The sequence below is a fragment of the Berghia stephanieae genome, chromosome 11 (assembly GCF_034508935.2).
Source record: "Berghia stephanieae isolate SIO BIC M18660-M18661 chromosome 11, UCSD_Bste_1.3, whole genome shotgun sequence".
In the NCBI taxonomy this organism is placed as follows: Eukaryota; Metazoa; Mollusca; class Gastropoda; order Nudibranchia; family Aeolidiidae; genus Berghia; species Berghia stephanieae.
The window spans coordinates 37,692,611-37,700,140 of record NC_088370.1 but is presented as its reverse complement, the minus strand read 5'-3'; the positions used below and the strand labels follow the sequence as shown (position 1 = coordinate 37,700,140).

Below are 7,530 nucleotides of genomic sequence, written 5' to 3'. Positions count from 1 at the left end.
CCTTCCTTCCTCCTTCCTTCTTCTTCTTCTTCTTCTTCTTCTTCTTCTTCTTCTTCTCTTCTTCTTCTTCTGCTCATCCTCTTCTTTTTCTCCTCCTCGTCTCTCCATCCTCCCCCTCCTCTCCCTCTCTTCTTCTTCTTCTTCTTCTTCTTCTTCTTCTTCTTCTTCTTCTTCTTCTTCTTCTTCTTCTTCTTCTTCTTCTTCTTCTTCTTCTTCTTCTTCTTCCTCCACCTCCTCTTCTTTTGCTTTTTCTCCTCCCTCCCTCCTTCTCCCCCCCCCTCCCTCTCTCATTCCTTCATCAACAATACAACACAACACAGCATACCTTTGAAATGGGGACCAGCATGTTGAGTTTGTAGGTCAGGATGACCCGCGTGACGAGGGCCATGAATACAGAATAGGCAGCATTTTCAAAATCTGTCAGTTGAACCTACAATGCATGTATATAGAAAACATGAATGGTCACATCATTTACATATTTAAAAAAAATTATACGACGCGTTTTATATTGCAAGACTGGAACACCAAACTGTAGTTGTTATTGTTGTTTTTGTTGTTGTTGTTGTTGTTGTTGTTGTTGTTGTTGTTGTTGTTGTTCTTCTTCTTCTTCTTCTTCTTCTTCTTCTTCTTCTTCTTCTTCTTCTTCTTCTTCTTATTATTATTATTATTATTATTATTATTATTACTATCATCATCATCATCATCATCATCATCATCATCATTATTATTATTATTATTATTATTATTATTATTATTATTATTATTATTATTATTATTATTATTACAACGATCAAATAAAGGAGAAGAAGATGATGATGATTATGATGATGATGATGATGATGTGATGATGATGATGATGATGATGATGATGATGATGATGATGATGATGATGATGATGATGATGATGATGATGATGTTGATGTTATCTATACCAACCTCCATTGGTCTGAATTCTACTCGCCATCCAATATTTGAATTAGCTGGAGGGGGTTTGAACCTCATCGTGTTCCAATTGGTCGAGTTGATATTCTGACAGAGGGGGGTGGGGGGGGGGGGACAAAAAAGGAGGAACGTTAGTCGAAACCTATTGGTACTTATTCACACCTGAGTCTCTTTAAGGTCCACTTCAAAGGAAGATTGGAATATTCCAGGCGTTAGCCACATTGCAGCATTTAGGAATAAACCCATCCATCTATCTGTATATTTGTCTATCTTTCTCTCTACTTCGCTATCTTTCTATCCATACATCTGTCTGTCCATTCAATTATCCTTAAACGTAACAGCTCCAATCCTTTCAATGACTTTGTTCTTGAGCCTTTAATTAAGCTTTTATATAGCGCAATATCCACTAAACGTGCTCAAAGCGCTTTACAGGGGGTCCCTGATCAACAGCAACACGTAACATGTAGAACGAGACATGACGCCTGTTAGGCGATATTACAATTTTTCGTAGACAACGCTGTTAACGGCCAGGTACTAATTCTACACCTGATTACGGTGAGAGAATGTGAGTAAAGAGCCCTTTTCCCCAAGACTCAACAATGCGCCAAGCGAGGCTCGAACCCAGGACCTTCCGATCAGCAAGCGAGTGTGATACCACAAGACCCCATAACCGCACATTGGTATATTTAATGATGGTATATTTAATGATGGTATATTTAATGATGATCTAGACAGGGCGTGATAAATATTGACTCGAGGGTAAAATATTATTTGACAAATGGTTGACAATTATTGTGATGAACTTGTTATTACCCGTCCTTGGAAAAGGGGCAGATAATTCATGAGTTAATGTTTGTGTTCGCAATGGGCATGATCTATATTAACTTTCCATGTGCTCGAAGTCATTGGTCACATTGCAAAATGTGCTCAAAGTGACCCACATAGTGAAAAGTGTTCACAGCTTTTTAAATATCTAATATCACGATTGGTCATTTGATTCAACTTGACACACGAGTATGTCTATAGATAGTATGCAGATGACGTCACTCAGGCCTTTGTTATTGTTTTTGCCATCCGCGTTTGTGAGTTGTTCTCACTAAACTGTATTAACCAGACTATAAAAGTTCATGGTAGCACAGAGTTTGTGTGTTGGTCCGTTATACTTCCGGATGGCAATGTTGTGAACTCCTTGGCCAACCGCATTCTATCTATAACATTTGTAAACAAAGCAGTGTGTTTACATTTGTTAAGAAATATCCAATCGTTGGGCAGCAACAAATCATGTGATTGATGACCTGGTTGGACGAAAACATGAATATAGATCGCTCCCATTGAAAATTATGAATCTATCCTACTTAATGAGTAAATATTCAAAATTGTGAGATCGGCTAACAGGCGTCACCTCTTGCTCTCCATGTTGCTTGTTGCTGTTGCTTTGTAAAGCACTTTGAACACGTTTATTGGATATTGCCCTATACAAAAGCTCAAGTTTGTGTGTGTAGTGTATGTGTGTAGTGTTGTGTGTGTAGTGTGTGTGTGTAGTGTATATGTAGTGTGTGTGTAGTGTGCGTGTGTATTGTGTGTGTAGTGTGTAGTGTGTGTAATGTGTGTGTGTAGTGTGCGTGTGTAGTGTGTGTGTGTAGTGTGTATTGTGTGTGTAGTGTGTGTGTAGTGTGTAGTGTGTGTGTGTGTAGTGTGTGTGTAGTGTATATGTAGTGTGTGTAGTGTGCGTGTGTATTGTGTGTGTAGTGTGTAGTGTGTGTGTATTGTGTGTGTGTGTATGTGTGTAGTGTGTGTGTGTAGTGTGTAGTGTGTGTGTAGTGTGTGTTTGTGGGCATTGTGTGTACTTATTCCTTTTGAGTTAGTGTTTTTCTTTTTAAATAAATTTTTATATTGCTAGATTATGACATTTTGGCGTAACCCCGGAAATTTTCGGTGAGGAGAGAGTTTGAAAGTAAAAACCATTGGTCAGAAAACCTCACCTCAAAGTGGTCCGTATCAACCTCATCGTCTTGGTGTAGATTTTCCTCAAACATGGACACGGAGTCTCGAATGAATATATGAGCCATGTGCTGGGCGATCGTCTTTGGGACATCTGATGACACAATAGAAATAAATAAATTGATAAATAAATAAATATATGGTTAAATAATCTTTTAAAAAAATGAAAATCAATAAACTTTCATCCCTATCTGAAAAAGGGTGGGTGGGACAGGTGTTAAAATGTTGATAGCGGCAGAAGACACCTGTACAAAATTTATATCTCGAAAATTGTGTTTGAGTTTTAAAAAATGCAGCAATAAACATACAATAAATATGTCATTGCCTCTCCGTCCCTGGCTGTCCCGATAGCTCAGTTGGTAGAGCACTCGCTTCACACGCAAAGGGACAGAGATCAATCCCTGGTGCGGTCGATTATTTTTTTCTTTGACCCCTCTGTCTATCCAGCAGTGATTGGGTAGCTGGTGTTAGATTTGGCGGAAAGTAGGTACTTTGCGATAGACTAGCGTAAAAGCCAAAGAGTGACAAGGAATTGCTATTGTCCGTTTAACGCTATAGATAAAAACGGGGTTCCCGATTGGTCCCCGATTATGACGTAAAATAGCAATTGCTTGCTACCCTTTGGATAGGACTCTAGTCTATCGCAAAGTACTTTCCGCCAGATCTAATAGACCCAACTAACTGCCCAATCACTGCTGGGTGGACAGGGGGGAGGGGGGGGGGTCAGAAAAGAAATCTCGACTGCCCCAGGGATCGATCTCGGTCCCTTTGATTGGGAAGCGAGTGCCCTAACAACTGAGCTATTTGGTACCCCCCCCCCCCCCGTTCTCCCTACCCAAAACTACAGGGGTATAACAAATGCGAATGTTACTCACCATTGTTGACGAGTTGTCTGTAGATGTCGCGGTCCATGATGACCTCCAGGTCGTTGTAACGTTGGCCATCAGGGGAGATGTAGCAACTAATGGAATCGTACCGGGACTTTGGAATCAAGAATCGGTCGTTTTTTAAAGGCTGGAAGAAAAACAAATACGAGAATATTTATTATCCTTTTGTGTTTAAAAAAAATCTTTACTTTAGAAAACAATATTTTCTATTCATTAATTTATTTAATTATATACATTTACCCCTAACCAACATACCCCCCACCCCTCCCCCTCTCCCCCTCCCCCCCCCTCTCCCCCTCCACCCCCCGCTTCCCCACGCAACCACATTCCACAACAATGTCATACACACACATATATACACCACACACAACACACGCACGCACACACACACACACACACATTTACACGCACACATTTAAGCAATGAGAGCACACTACAACAATGTCACTACACATCAACGCTAATCACCACTAAACCAACAACACAACGGAAGTAAGGATACAAAAATGTCAACATCGATCTCAAAGGGAATCAAATTATTCTGCGGACAATATGCCAACTGACGACGTGATGAAAGCCACAGAAACATATGTTTTGGCCACATATAAGTGAGTGATCCCATATATATATATATATATATATATATATATATATATATATATATATATATATATATATAATATATATATATATATATATATATATATATATATATATATATATATATATATATATATATATATATATATATTCTACGGACATTACAATGGATTACGCCGACTGAAGAAGTGTAAAAAACACAGAAACGAGTCGTCTCGGCCAAAAAAATGTGAGTGAAAATTTGCATTATATATATATATATATATATATATATATATATATATATATATATATATATATATATATATATATATACACTTATTTTTTAAAATATATAAATCTATGTTGTCTTCTGGTATGACACTCAGCTTCGGATCGGAAAGTCCTGGTTTCGAGTCCCGCTCGGAGCGGAGCATAGTGGGTGGGTCCTTGGAAAAGGCTCTTTACTCACATTTTCTCACCTTACTCGAGTGTAAAATGAGTACCTGGTTATTAACTGCGTTGTCTCTGTCAAAAAAATTCCGCCTAACAGCGTTCTGTCTTGTCCTCTAAATGTTAAGCGGTTGCTGTTGCCTTTGGACCCCTTGTAAATTTGTTTGAGCACGTTTAGTGAATAATGCACTATTTTTTTTAAAAAATGGACTTTTATATAGCGCAATATTCACTAAACGTGCTCAAAGCGCTTTACAAGGGGTCCCTGGCCAACAGTAACATTAAACATTTGGACGGGGCATGACGCTTGTTAGGCGATATTACAATTATTCGGACGCTGTTAACGGCAGGTACACATTTTGCACCTGCGTACGGTGAGAGAATGTGAGTAAAGAGGCTTTTCCAAGGACTCAACTGTAAGCCGAGCGAGGCTCGAACCCAGGACCTTCCGATCCAATAACGAGTGTCACACTACTGGACCACATAGCCGCACTATACCTATAAAATGTCCAGTGATTTTGTAACATTTTGATATGAAATCCTTACCTTGAGTCCCCGCTCCTCTTCCGTTCTGTCATCCAATGAAGCGACCATCACAGGCCAGCGGACATCGATGTCCGACAAATATCCTCGGAAAATTGGGGACGAAGCGCTCAAGGCCAACTGTTGAAAACAAAAGAAGACTAAACCAGTTAAACTCCATAATGAAGCAAGAACATGCAAAAAACTATCTAAAATTTCTTTATAAAATTTATAAATCAAATAAAAACAACAAACAAAAAACAAAAAACAAAAACGAATTGAACTTTGCAAAAGCGAGGCTTCAAATAAAATTGGAAGTTTTCTTGTTCCACATAAAGAAAAACGTGAAAGTTATGATAATATATAGATATGACATCCAAGACTGTTTTTTACACTGAGTTTTTTCTTAAATGCTGTCATTTTAATTTGGAAAACCCACAAAAACTATTCAGGTTTGCTTTTAATCAAAGACAAGAAAAAAAAAAGAAAAAAAATCAATTAATTTATTCTGTGTTGTTTTAGGAACATTTTAGATTCATGAAATTTCTTCGTCGTGAATCAAAAAACGATTAGAAATATACACGAGTCGATTCGACTAGATATATTTTGAGATAAATTAGAAATATGACGCATTTGGGTTCCATATCTATCGTGGTCTTGGATACTGAAAATAAGCCACAATTAATGCATGGAAAAGAGTAAATCTGTCAGACAGAATGCCAAAGTAGGAAATTAAGATATAATTTAGCCACAATTCACTGGAATTAAAACAACTAAGTCATGCAATATAACAGATTCTACAATATCCAAATTTGACCTACTATGATATACATCACCTTAAATTCTGGGTACCTCCAGAATTACCTTTCAAAATTTCATCATTTAACTTTTAAACTTCCTTTAGAGTCCTGCATATCCAACCAGCAGCAGCAAGCAAGAAGCTAGGTCTTATTTGGACCTGGCGAAAGTAAAGATGGCGTGGAAAGCAATGTCATACTACCAGATAAAAGTGACGTCATACGAAAAGTCTTTACCTTGGCTGTTCACAATTCAAAACTGAGAATTCAAAATTCAAATTCCGAACATTATCATTGGAGCAAGACGAGAAAATAATGCACTGTATAATATAATAAAAATTTGCACTTGTCAGCTCGATAGTATCACGTGATACTGTAGTCATGGTCGTGCATGGAATTGACGGTGTGCTTGGATTGGATGGAGGGCCTCTCGTTGCAGAATTTACGAGAATTTAACAAGATTTATTCATTATTTTTTAAACTAGAGCTCAAAAATTCTGAAAGTTCAATGGACCAAAAAGCATACCGTTTGTAAATGAAAGTTATCTCTAATAATTTTGTCATATATGAAAAGGTTCATTATCAAATACGACAAAAATCTATTTTTAAACAGCAAAGGTAAAGACTTTAAGTGTGACCCATACAAATAAGCAATGTACCAAATTGAATATAGAAAATAACTGTTTTACAACCAACCTTATCGGGTCTATAACCACAAAGAAGATTTATACACAAATAGTAAAATCTTTTTTCAACAAAATATATTGTTTTGTTCAAAAAGATAAAAGTTTAATTTTTCCAAAAGTTTAAGTGTTGCTTTCTTTTAGGGGAAAATTACTTATTGAGGGTATTGTCTACAAGAAGACCGTACAACTTGATTTCCAACGGTTGACATAATTGAATTTCGTCGAAAATGTTGTGTATAGATTATGTTCTTTATTTCATCTTTCAAAAGAAACATCCTGAACATTTGTAGTGTCTATGATCCAATTGAGCAACTTTGTTGATTTAATCCAAAACGATTTGGAACTATGGAAATGCAAGACTTATTGTTTTCGGATAAAAGCAACAGGTATAAGGCTGTTTCCTTGGGTTACGCAATGCAGCCGTGGACGTAAGTTACTGCTCTGTTCAAACTTTTTCTTGTAATAGGCATTCTGAATATTGGCCAAATTATCCAGGACATAATTTTGTAGGAACAGTTATCGATAGTCTAGAAAATATGGAAAGCTTGATGTTTAAAAATGTTGTCGAATGCGGTCTGAAAGTCTACACGAATTGTAAGAGAAATTTACAGCAGGTGAAGCAGAATGTCATTTCCAAATGATTGATTGATATCATAACAAGTC

The 7,530-nt window shown here is 37.1% G+C and overlaps 1 pseudogene across 1 annotated transcript in view; it reads right to left on the bottom strand.

Annotated features, from left to right (window-relative positions):
• LOC144956418 (glutamate--cysteine ligase catalytic subunit-like) overlaps window positions 1–7,530 on the bottom strand; it is a 43,122-nt pseudogene that overhangs the window by 370 nt on the left and 35,222 nt on the right. Inside the window, exons 7-11 of the transcript XR_013641947.1 lie at window positions 5,409–5,525; window positions 3,819–3,957; window positions 2,925–3,037; window positions 937–1,029; window positions 326–430 (exon numbers count right to left, since the gene is read on the bottom strand). The product of XR_013641947.1 is annotated as a glutamate--cysteine ligase catalytic subunit-like (transcript). The remainder of the gene's footprint in view (window positions 1–325; window positions 431–936; window positions 1,030–2,924; window positions 3,038–3,818; window positions 3,958–5,408; window positions 5,526–7,530) is intronic.